This window comes from Mustela erminea, chromosome 1, assembly GCF_009829155.1.
Source record: "Mustela erminea isolate mMusErm1 chromosome 1, mMusErm1.Pri, whole genome shotgun sequence".
NCBI lineage: Eukaryota > Metazoa > Chordata > Mammalia > Carnivora > Mustelidae > Mustela > Mustela erminea.
Genome location: NC_045614.1, coordinates 205316571 through 205326319, shown reverse-complemented (window position 1 = coordinate 205326319; position 9749 = coordinate 205316571). Strand labels below are relative to the sequence as shown.

At 39.4% G+C, this 9749-nt stretch overlaps 1 pseudogene; it reads left to right on the top strand.

Moving 5' to 3' along the window:
- Positions 1–8777: 8777 nt before the first annotated feature.
- Positions 8778–8892, top strand: LOC116581403 (annotated as a pseudogene).
- The last annotated feature ends 857 nt before the right edge of the window (positions 8893–9749 follow it).

The following is a 9749-nucleotide window of genomic DNA, read 5'->3' as shown; positions in this document are numbered from 1 at the left end:
CGGATCTGTAGCCCCAACAACATTTGACTTTCTGATGACTCGCTTGTGTCTCACAGTTTTCAGTAGCTGACAGCCAATCTCTTTTCACCTTAAAAAACGTACTTTGGAGCGCCTGGGTGGCTCAGTCAGTTGAGCGTCTGCCTTTGGCTCAGGTCATGATCCCAGGGTCTTAGAATCAAGTCTCTCTCATTGGGCTCCTTGCACACTGGACAACCTGCTTCTCCCTCTCCCCACCCCCCCACAATGCTTGCTCTGTCTCTCTCTCAAATAAATAAATAAATAAAATCTTTTTAAAAATGTATTTTTGCAATATTTAAGACACAGAAAAAGAAATAAAGAATAATCCAGGTACCTATGCACCGACCACCTAGTTTAAGAAATAAAATAAAATCCATTGTATTTGATGCTTCCTGTTTACCCATTCCAAATTACAACTTTCCCTTCACTCTCAAAGGTAATCATTGTCCTGAATTTAGGGTTTGCCTTTTCTAATAATTTCTTTATACTTTTACTCTACCTATATGTAACGCTTCACAATTTTTGTATTGTGCTGTATGCTTTTAATCTTATATATTCTTTTGTTTTTTGGCCTTTATGTATTCTTTTATTTTTGAACTTTTATACAGTCCTTTTTATATGTTTTTAAGTCTTTTTTTAAAGGTTTTTTACTTATTTATTTGACAGACAGAGATAACAAGTAGGCAGACAGACAGGCAGAGAGAGAGAGAGGAGGAAGCAGGCTTCCCACCAAGCAGAGAGCCCAATGCGAGGCTCAATTCCAGGACCCTGGGATCATGACCCCAGCTGAAGGCAGAGGCTTTAACCCACTGAGCCACCCAGGAATCCCATGTTTTTAAGTCGTATACACTCTCTGCAACTTTCTTTTCTCTGGCAACATAATGTTTGGGAGTTCTTTTCATGAATGTAATTTGGCTCTGGCTTATTAATGTTCGGTGCTGCATAAACATGAGCATGCCACATGTTTAATCCACTTTTCTGTTGATGGACACTGAGGTTGTTTCTAAATGTTTGCTATTCAAACAATTTTGCTATGAACATGTCCCGGTCTCCTTGACTATCTGAGCAAGTCTCCCCAAGGTGTATTCCTATGCTGAATGATAGGATACATGAAATTTTAACTTTACTAACGAGTGTAAAATCGGTCTCCAAAGCAGCTATACCAATCTACATTAACCCCCAACATATATGGGAATTGCTATGGCTTTATATCTTTGTCACTGTTTAGTGTTGTCAGATTTTTAAATTTTTGCCAAGATAACAGGTGCACAATTGTCATCTTTTTGCATAAGTATTAGTCATTTATGTTTCTTTGTCTGTGAGGCTCCATGTTCTGTTTTTTTAGCCCATGTTTTGATTGTGTTGTTTCTCTTTTCTTACTGATGTGCCAAATTTCTTATATATCCTGCATTTTAATCCTCTGTTAATTATACATGTTGCAAATATCTATCTCTTTTTCACTATTATTATGAGGTCTTTTAATGAACAAAGTTTTGTTCACTGTTAGTATAGAAAATGCCATCAATTTTTTTTATAATTTGCATTTTCCAATCTTATGTATTCCCTGCCCTAAAGTCTTACAGAAATTCTCCTTTGTTTTCTTTTAAATTTTTTGAGTTTTTATTTTCACAGTTGAGTTTTTAATGTGCCATGAACTAATTCAGTATGATGTGTAAAGCAACATAGCATTCTTAATTAAAATCATGGAGTCAGGAGCCAGACTGTTTGGGGTCACATCCCAACTTCACCATTATTTTAGCCAGTCACTTTATCTCAGTGTGCCCCAGTTTCTTAATCTGTAAAATGGGTATACAAATGATAGAACCTACTGATAGGTAAGCATGAAGTCACAACTAGGAAATGTAAAAACCTCCTAGAGCAGCACTACTAAATGCAGTGGAAGTGAGGACTTTGTCATTATAATTATTATAGTATGAAGTAGGAATCTAATTTTATTTTTGCATATTGACAGCCAAATTTCTCCCTCCTATATATTAACAAGTTTACGTCTTTCCCACTGATCTAATAATGCCATTTCTCTCGTGCATCAGCTCTCTCGTAGATGTGGACATTTTTCTAGTTTCTTTCTTCTCCCACTGAGATTTCAAACCTAAAGTTTCCTAAGTTCTAGAGGTCCCTGAACTCATCACTCTTGGCTCTTCTTCTTTTGTGTATGTTCCTACCTCAACAATATCATTTTAGGTGTTTGATGAACAACTGAAGAAGGGCCCTATTGTTTTCTCACTGCTGCCATGACAAAGGATCGTAATCCACTTTTCTGGATTGACTAAAAATCACAGAAACTTACTGTCTCTTGGTTCTGGACTTTTGAAGCTCATATTCAAGGTGTTGGCAGGACCATGCTCCCTCTGAAAGCTATAGAGGAATTCTTCCTCACCTTCTGGTGAGTTGCTGGCCATCTCTGGTATTCCTTGGCTTGTGTACGCCTCCTTCCAACCCTCCATGCTCACATGATATTCTCCCTGTGTCTTCGTCTTCACATGGAGTCTGCTCTTTGTAAGGAGGTTAGTCATATTGATTAGGGACCTGCCCTACTCCAGTATGATCTCATTTTAGCAGATTACATCTGCAACAACTCCGTTTTCAAGCCGGGTCACGTTCTGAGGTATTTAATGTTGGCACTTTACTGTCGTCATACAGTTCAATCTGTAACCAAAGAGTCACCAAAAACAATAACCCTGGGCTTCCCTCGAAGCCTCTAACCCTCACCTGGACATCTCCATCCAGCTGCTGAGGATTCTGCCAGGCTGCCTTCAATTACAGTGATTCAATCCTCCTAGATCCAGTTGCCCTAACTCAGATTATAAAACAAATAATTGCAAACACCAAGTAACCAACCACCCCAGGTCTCAGAAGCCTACCCCCAAAGATTCTGATTCAGTGGTTCAAGTGACTGACGCTAATACAAATAATCAAAAGACCACTTTGGGAAACAGTGATCTCGACAGTGGTGTTAAACGACACATCCCTAAGGAAGAGGCAATTAGTGGAATAGCCAGTCTCAACGCTTGACAGTCAGACAGCGGCCCATCAACCAAAAGGTCTTAGAAGAGCCTGCTGGCAGAGAACTGGAGTTTTCTTGATAAGTACTCTGAAAAGTTAGATTAATACTACTTCACAGCTTAAATCCCATTTTTAGAGGATCATAGAATTGAACTGGTTCCAATTTTAAATTAGCAATTCAATTGTGTCTTCAATTTTCACAGGCTGCAGATTCCCCCAAGGCCCAAAGTAGGACACTGCAGGAATCTATTCCAATTAATGAAGCTTGGACTAGGGGTTACCTCTTCATTTTGAAAAATAAAATAAAAAGACAACAGCTGGTATTTGTTGAAATCCTACTATTTGCCAGCGTTCTTCTGGCCACTACTGATACAGCCTTGAACAAAACAGACAAAATCCCTGTTATCACAGAGATTTTATTCTAGTGAATGGAAGATGATTGAGGAACAAGGTAAATAAATAAAATGTGTGTAAACTCCATGGTGATAGAGATTTTTGACTGTTTCAATTCATAGGGCATCCCAAGTGCCTGGAACAGTCATTGGCACATAGCTGAGGTTCAACAAATTTATATCGGTTGGTTACTAAATGGGGATGAGTGCAATGGCAGATTGTGGCTGTATTTCATGGATATATACATCAGTCAGAACTCATTGAATTGTATACTGTAAATGGACAGAGTTTACAAGACATAAATTATATCTCCAAAAGTGATTTAAAAAATTTTTTAAAGAAGATGAAGCCAGGATGTTTAGCCTCAGTGACTGGAAAAATGGAGTTGCAATTTACAGAAATGAGAAAAACTCTGAGAGAAGCCAAGTTTGTTAATGGGAAAATGTCAAAAGCTCAGTTACAGACAAGCTATGTTTGAGATGCTTACTTGACTTCAAAGTAGAGATGTCAAGTGGACAAGCAGATATATAAATCTGGAGTTCATGGACATCTGGGTAGCTCGGTTGGTTAAACGTCTGCCTTCAGCTCAAATCATGATCCCAGGGTCCTGGGATCAGAGTCACACTTTGGGCTCCTTGCTCTGAGGGGAGCCTGGTTCCCCCTCTGCCTGATGCTCCTTCTGCTTGTGCCTTCTCTGGGTGGCTCAATCAGTTAAGCACCTGCCTTCAGTTCAGGTCATGATCCCAGGGTCCTGGGATGCAGCCAGCATTGGGCTTTCCACTTGGTGGGGAGGCTGCTTCTCTATCTCTCTTTGTCTTTTGTTCCTCCTGCTTGTGTTCCCGCTCTCTCGCTCTCTCTCGCTCTCTCTCTCTCTCACACACACACACACAAATAAATGAATAAATCTTTAAAAATAATAATAAAAATAAAATCTGGAGTTCAGGGAATGGATCAAGCTGGAGGTGTATATATGATAGTCGTAACACATAGATAAAGCCAGGAGGTTTTTCAGACCATTACAAGAATGAATATGGATTGAAAATAGAGGAGCTCCAAGAACTATTCCCCAGACTCTCCAGCATTAAGAGCCAGCAGAGAAGGAACATCCAAGAATCTGAAGAGAAGTAGAATGATTAAAGAGGGAAAAAAGTAGATGATGTAGTAGAAGAAACAAGTAGTACCCAAGAAAGCAAGTGAAAGCAGGTTTTCATGGCCAAAGGAATAATCCTCTGACACAAGCTGCTGATAAATCACTGTAATGAGGACTGAGAACCTGAACCTGGAGGCTGTTACTGACCTTGATATGTGATGGTAAAGAAAGAATGAGAAGAAGAAGGTTGGAATTAGCCAGCATAGTTAGTTCATGCATTCGTGGAACTCTGTAAGAAATGGGGAGTAAGTGATAAGTAGAGAAGAAAGTGAGGTCAAGGAAGAGATTGAAAGGTGATGGGACAATTATTAGAACAATGTTCCTGAGTAAGTGGGAAGCACTGGTATATAGCGCACAAGCAGAGGAGCTGGTCTGTGTCAGGAGTCCAGAGAACTCGTGCAAACAGAGACAAGGGAGAGAATGTAGGCACAATGATGAAAGGGGTGACAAGAGAGCCAGAGCTAGGTTTTTCCTAGTTGCCTCTATTTCCTCAGCGAGAGAAAAAGAAATCTCATCATTGAGAGGGAGCATGAGTAACAAGCTGTTGGAGGCTCGAGAACAGAGAACAAACTACGTGGTAGCCAATAGTGCAGGGACCACCCAACTCCAGCCCGTTGGCCCACCTGTTTTTTAATGGCCTGCAAGCCAAGAATGGCTTTTACATGGTTCAAAGTAAGATGTAAAATGACTGTAGTTTTTCAGTGAGTACAAGAGCCTTTTACGAAAAAGTTGGCCAACCTTGATGTAGAAAAATAAGAGTAAATGTACTCAGGACCCACAGCATGACATGCCGGGCAACAGGAGAGCAATGGGCAGGAGCCTGACAGAATGTCAATCCACTTAATCCTCACACAAGTACTGCAAGTTAAATATTAATAACCTAATTTTAGGGATGAGCTAATTAGGTTTCAGGGAGGTTCAATAATGCTCTCAAGGTCACACAAATAGTAAGTAGTGGGATAAAGACTTAACAAATAGACACGTACCTCAAATTCCTCTTTCCTTTCCACTCTGCCACACTGTGTTGCAAAAGACTGGCCTCTTTGTCTTTACCTTGAATATTTGCATCTGCAGCTGCAAGGTGATTTATAAAGAAGCAGGATGTGCAGCAAATGAGCCACCTTTTGAACCAGACAGACGTGGGTGAAGACCTCAGTGGGCTCTTGCTGGCTTTGTGACCAGGAACAAAGTATGTAACCTGTTGAAGTCTCTACTTTTCTCATCTATAAAATTAAGTTAATAATAATTGAATCATTTGAAATTGCTGATATGCAACCATTTTTGACCTACAAAAGATAATCTCAACAGTTCAAACTAATACCTACCGTCCCAGAATATTGTGTGGATTAAAGTTAATATATATGCAGCACAAGTACTCTGCAGACATTTGGATGGTAGTTATTCTGTGGACAATATTAATAGGAGCAAACTTAAGTCTCAAGAAGTTTTTATTTGAAGAGAAGGGGTTCTGGAATGATCTCAGCTCGGCACATGTAGCCTGGAGCCATGGGGGGCAATGAGAGGAGGAAGTATGCAGGAATTCTGGATGTAGCCACTCAGTGTCAAGTCATAGGAACCCTAAATGCAAGATCATATTGATATCATTTGGCCTGAAGGAGACCTGAGAGCCCCTTGATGTCCATCTTCCAGTACCCAGAGGACTCTCATGGGGAAGACACGTTCATCCCACTATTTGGCTACACTGGATAGAAGCAGGGCTAGTGGGTAGAAATTATATGGAGATAGACTTATACAGCATTAAGCTAAAACTTTCTGATGATTAAAATTATTAACCATAGAACGAGCTGCAGAAGGAGGCAGAGAGTTCAAGGGGAAACTGGGAAAGCATTAGGTAACATATTGTAAGAAGAATCACTTAGCAGGTAAGTTCTCCACAGAGTGAATTAAATGACCTCTGAGACATTTCCCAACTCTCAAACATCGTGAGTTGGTGTCACTGGCAGAGTAGTGTTCCAGAGTTGGACCAGCTAGGTAAGCATCTAGTATAGTGCCCAGCACAGAGCAGGCATTCAGGGCATAACTTCCTGGGTCCTCTGCCCAAAGATGCATGAAGTCCTATAAAATTGTCCTATCACCAGCAGTTGTGCCATACCTCCCCTTTATTTCATCCATTCTGATTTGTCATCTGTCTACTAAGTAAGAAATAGAGGAGGAAAGAGATGCTTTTAAAAGTAACAAGTAGAATTTCAAATTTGAACCCAAGTGTATTCTCATGAAACAATTATCAGATCAAAGTCAGCATTTTTATGTTTAAATTGGTTTTCCCAAGAATAGATCACTGAGATTTATATGGCTAATAAGGGAAGAAATTGTTTTCAGGGAAGAAAATGTTAAAAATAAGCAGTTGGCATTTGAGAGAGATTCAATCCCTCCCCTCACAGAATGAAGCAGAAATGCTACCTGTTTTAGTTAGAGTGGCCAGAAAAGACATCAACTTGACAGACAGTATTTAAGCTGATTTCCAACAAAGGAGTCACATATGACAACAGTGGAGAGAAAAAAGCAGAGGTAGTAGCATTTATGAGAATCTTGAGAGTGGAAAGACTTGGGTCTGTCTGAAAAAGAGTGACTTTGGTACAGTGTGAAAACGGCACACCTGATGTTGGAGAATTCAGCAGAGACTGATCACCTAGATCCATAGAACCATCCAGCCCTTGTAAGGAGTTTGGATTTATTACAAGTATAATGAAAAGCCACTGAAGGTTTTTAAGGAAGGTTTTATTTGTGAGTTCTAGAAGACGACTGCTCTTATTTATAACGTGGAAAATAAATTATAGGGGACTAAATGTGGAATCAGAGAGACAATTAAAGAGGTGTTAATGTAGTCCAGGATGGGGTACATCCTGTAGTGAAAGATGGGGTACATCCAGAGTTAACTGTGAAGATGGAAAAAAAATTAACAGAGTCCAGATATTTTGGGGGATAGAATCACACAGAGCTATTGATACTTTGCATATAGGGTTTATGGAAAGGGAAAATCAGGACTGACTGTTAGTTTCTGGATTGAGCAAATGGAGAAGAATGGAGCCATTTGCTGGGATAAGACAGATGGAGGAAGGATTCATTTGTAGAGAGGAAATGAGAAGTTTTGTCTTGGATACTTCAAAATGTATACTTAAAAATGTCTGCAAAACATCCAGGTTGAGCTATCAGGTAAGAAGAGTTTGATATGGTGTTCAGAAAAACTGTCTGGTTGGAGGTATAAACTTCGCAGTCTTAAGTCATAATGATTCTTAAAAGCCTGGAAAGAATGAAATCACCCAGGGAGAAAGAGTAAAAGGAGAAGAGAAGGGGATCAAGAACTTAAACCGGAGGAAGGCCAACACCTAGGGAATGACAGGAGCCAGATAGGAAAGGAAATTGAATGGAGAAGCCAATGAGTTTGGAAAGCTAGGACATAATAGTGCAATGTTAGTAAAAAGAAGAGAGTGTTTCAAGACGTGAATGGCCAACTCTCCCAAATGTTGAAAGGAAGATGCAAAGAGGACAGAAGAGTGTACATTACATATGGTTGCCTGGGATTACCAGTGATCTGAAGACCAGAAATTTCAGGAGGGGGTCGGGCTTAAATGGATGAAGGAAGAGTTAAAGACATGAAAACAATAGAGTTAGCAAACTCTTGGGAAGTCTGATTATTCAGGATAATGGAGGAATGGTGAAACATTCGGGCAGATATGGAACCAAGGAAGTGATTGTTTGTTGTTGATGTTGTTTTATGATAGTTGGAGAAGAGCCTGGGTGGCTTATTCAGTTAAGGGTCCCACTCTTCGTTTTGGTTCAGGTCATGATCTCATGGGTTGTGAAATGGAGCCCTGCATCAGGCTCCACACTCAATGGGGAGTCTGCTTGAGGATTCTCTCCCTCTGCCCTTTCCCTCAACTCTCTTGCTCTCAAATAAATAAATCTTAAAATAAAAAGCTAGAGTTGGAAAATTGGAATATGGTTAGAGAAATGATCCAATTAAAAAACAGAAAAAGTTGATACAAGGAGAGAGGAAAATCAAAGTGACGTGCTTTAAAAGGTCAAAGAGCAGGAGTCCAGAGGACAAGAGGAGGAGCTAGAATTGGCTACGGTGAATAACGTGCCCCCCATCATGACAGAGGGGAAAGTGAAGAGAGCTACAGATGAGGATGGTCTTTGTTAAGTTTGCATTCAGAATTTTAGAGTTACCGTGCTCGCTTCTGCAGCACATATACTAAAATCAGAACGATACGGAGAAGATTAGCATGGCCCCTGCACAAGGATGACAGGCAGAATTTTAGAGTTATCATCTGAAGGCTTTATTTCACTTAAGTAGAAGGCAAGGTCTATGACTTAGGGCGGATAAAAGAGTGAGGAGTTGTGGAAGGTTTGAGGAGAACATATGAAATTATTCTGGGAAACAAGGGGATTTCTGAGTCATAGTAGGTGCAAGTTGACGCTTTAGGTCATCAAATTAAGGAGTTTTCATTTCAGTTAGATATCCTCTGGTCAGCTGCTCAGACACAGGTGCAGAGAAGATAGAGAGCTGAGGTTTTGCTACACCCATGTGAGGAAGGTAAGGGGTAGAAATGCAGAGAGTCCCTGAGGGAGCGATTATAATGATGGACCCTGGATATTGAATGATGTGCATAAATGTAGAATAGGAAGAAATTCAACAAAGCGTTTAAAAGGGATATTTCTAAGTAGGGAGAATACAGGTAATTTTCATGTTCATGAGTCTTTATTCTCTAATTTTTTTTTTACAATAAGCATATGTTAGTTTTAAGCACAGTTATAAAAAATAACCAAAGTGATATGGAAGCAGTTAGGTCCTGAGTTTAAGAGCAATCCTCTTAAAATTAAGAAAGAAACGAATTGAGCACCCATTATAATCCATTGTAATGGATTGAAGTATATAAAATAATAATTAAATATGTCATAAAATCTTTAATATATTTACTTATAAAATATATACATATATAATATTTTTAAGTTCCTAATGATATTTTGAAAAGTAAAAACCTCATTGGTCACATTTGAAGTTGTTGAGCTCATCATTCTGAATTAGATAAAGGTAGAGAATCAAGCATTTATCCTGCTTCTCCTTTATAATTAAATTAATTATACTTTAGATAATTAAACCCATGTTTTTAGACTTTGCTACCAGTGAAGAAATATGGGA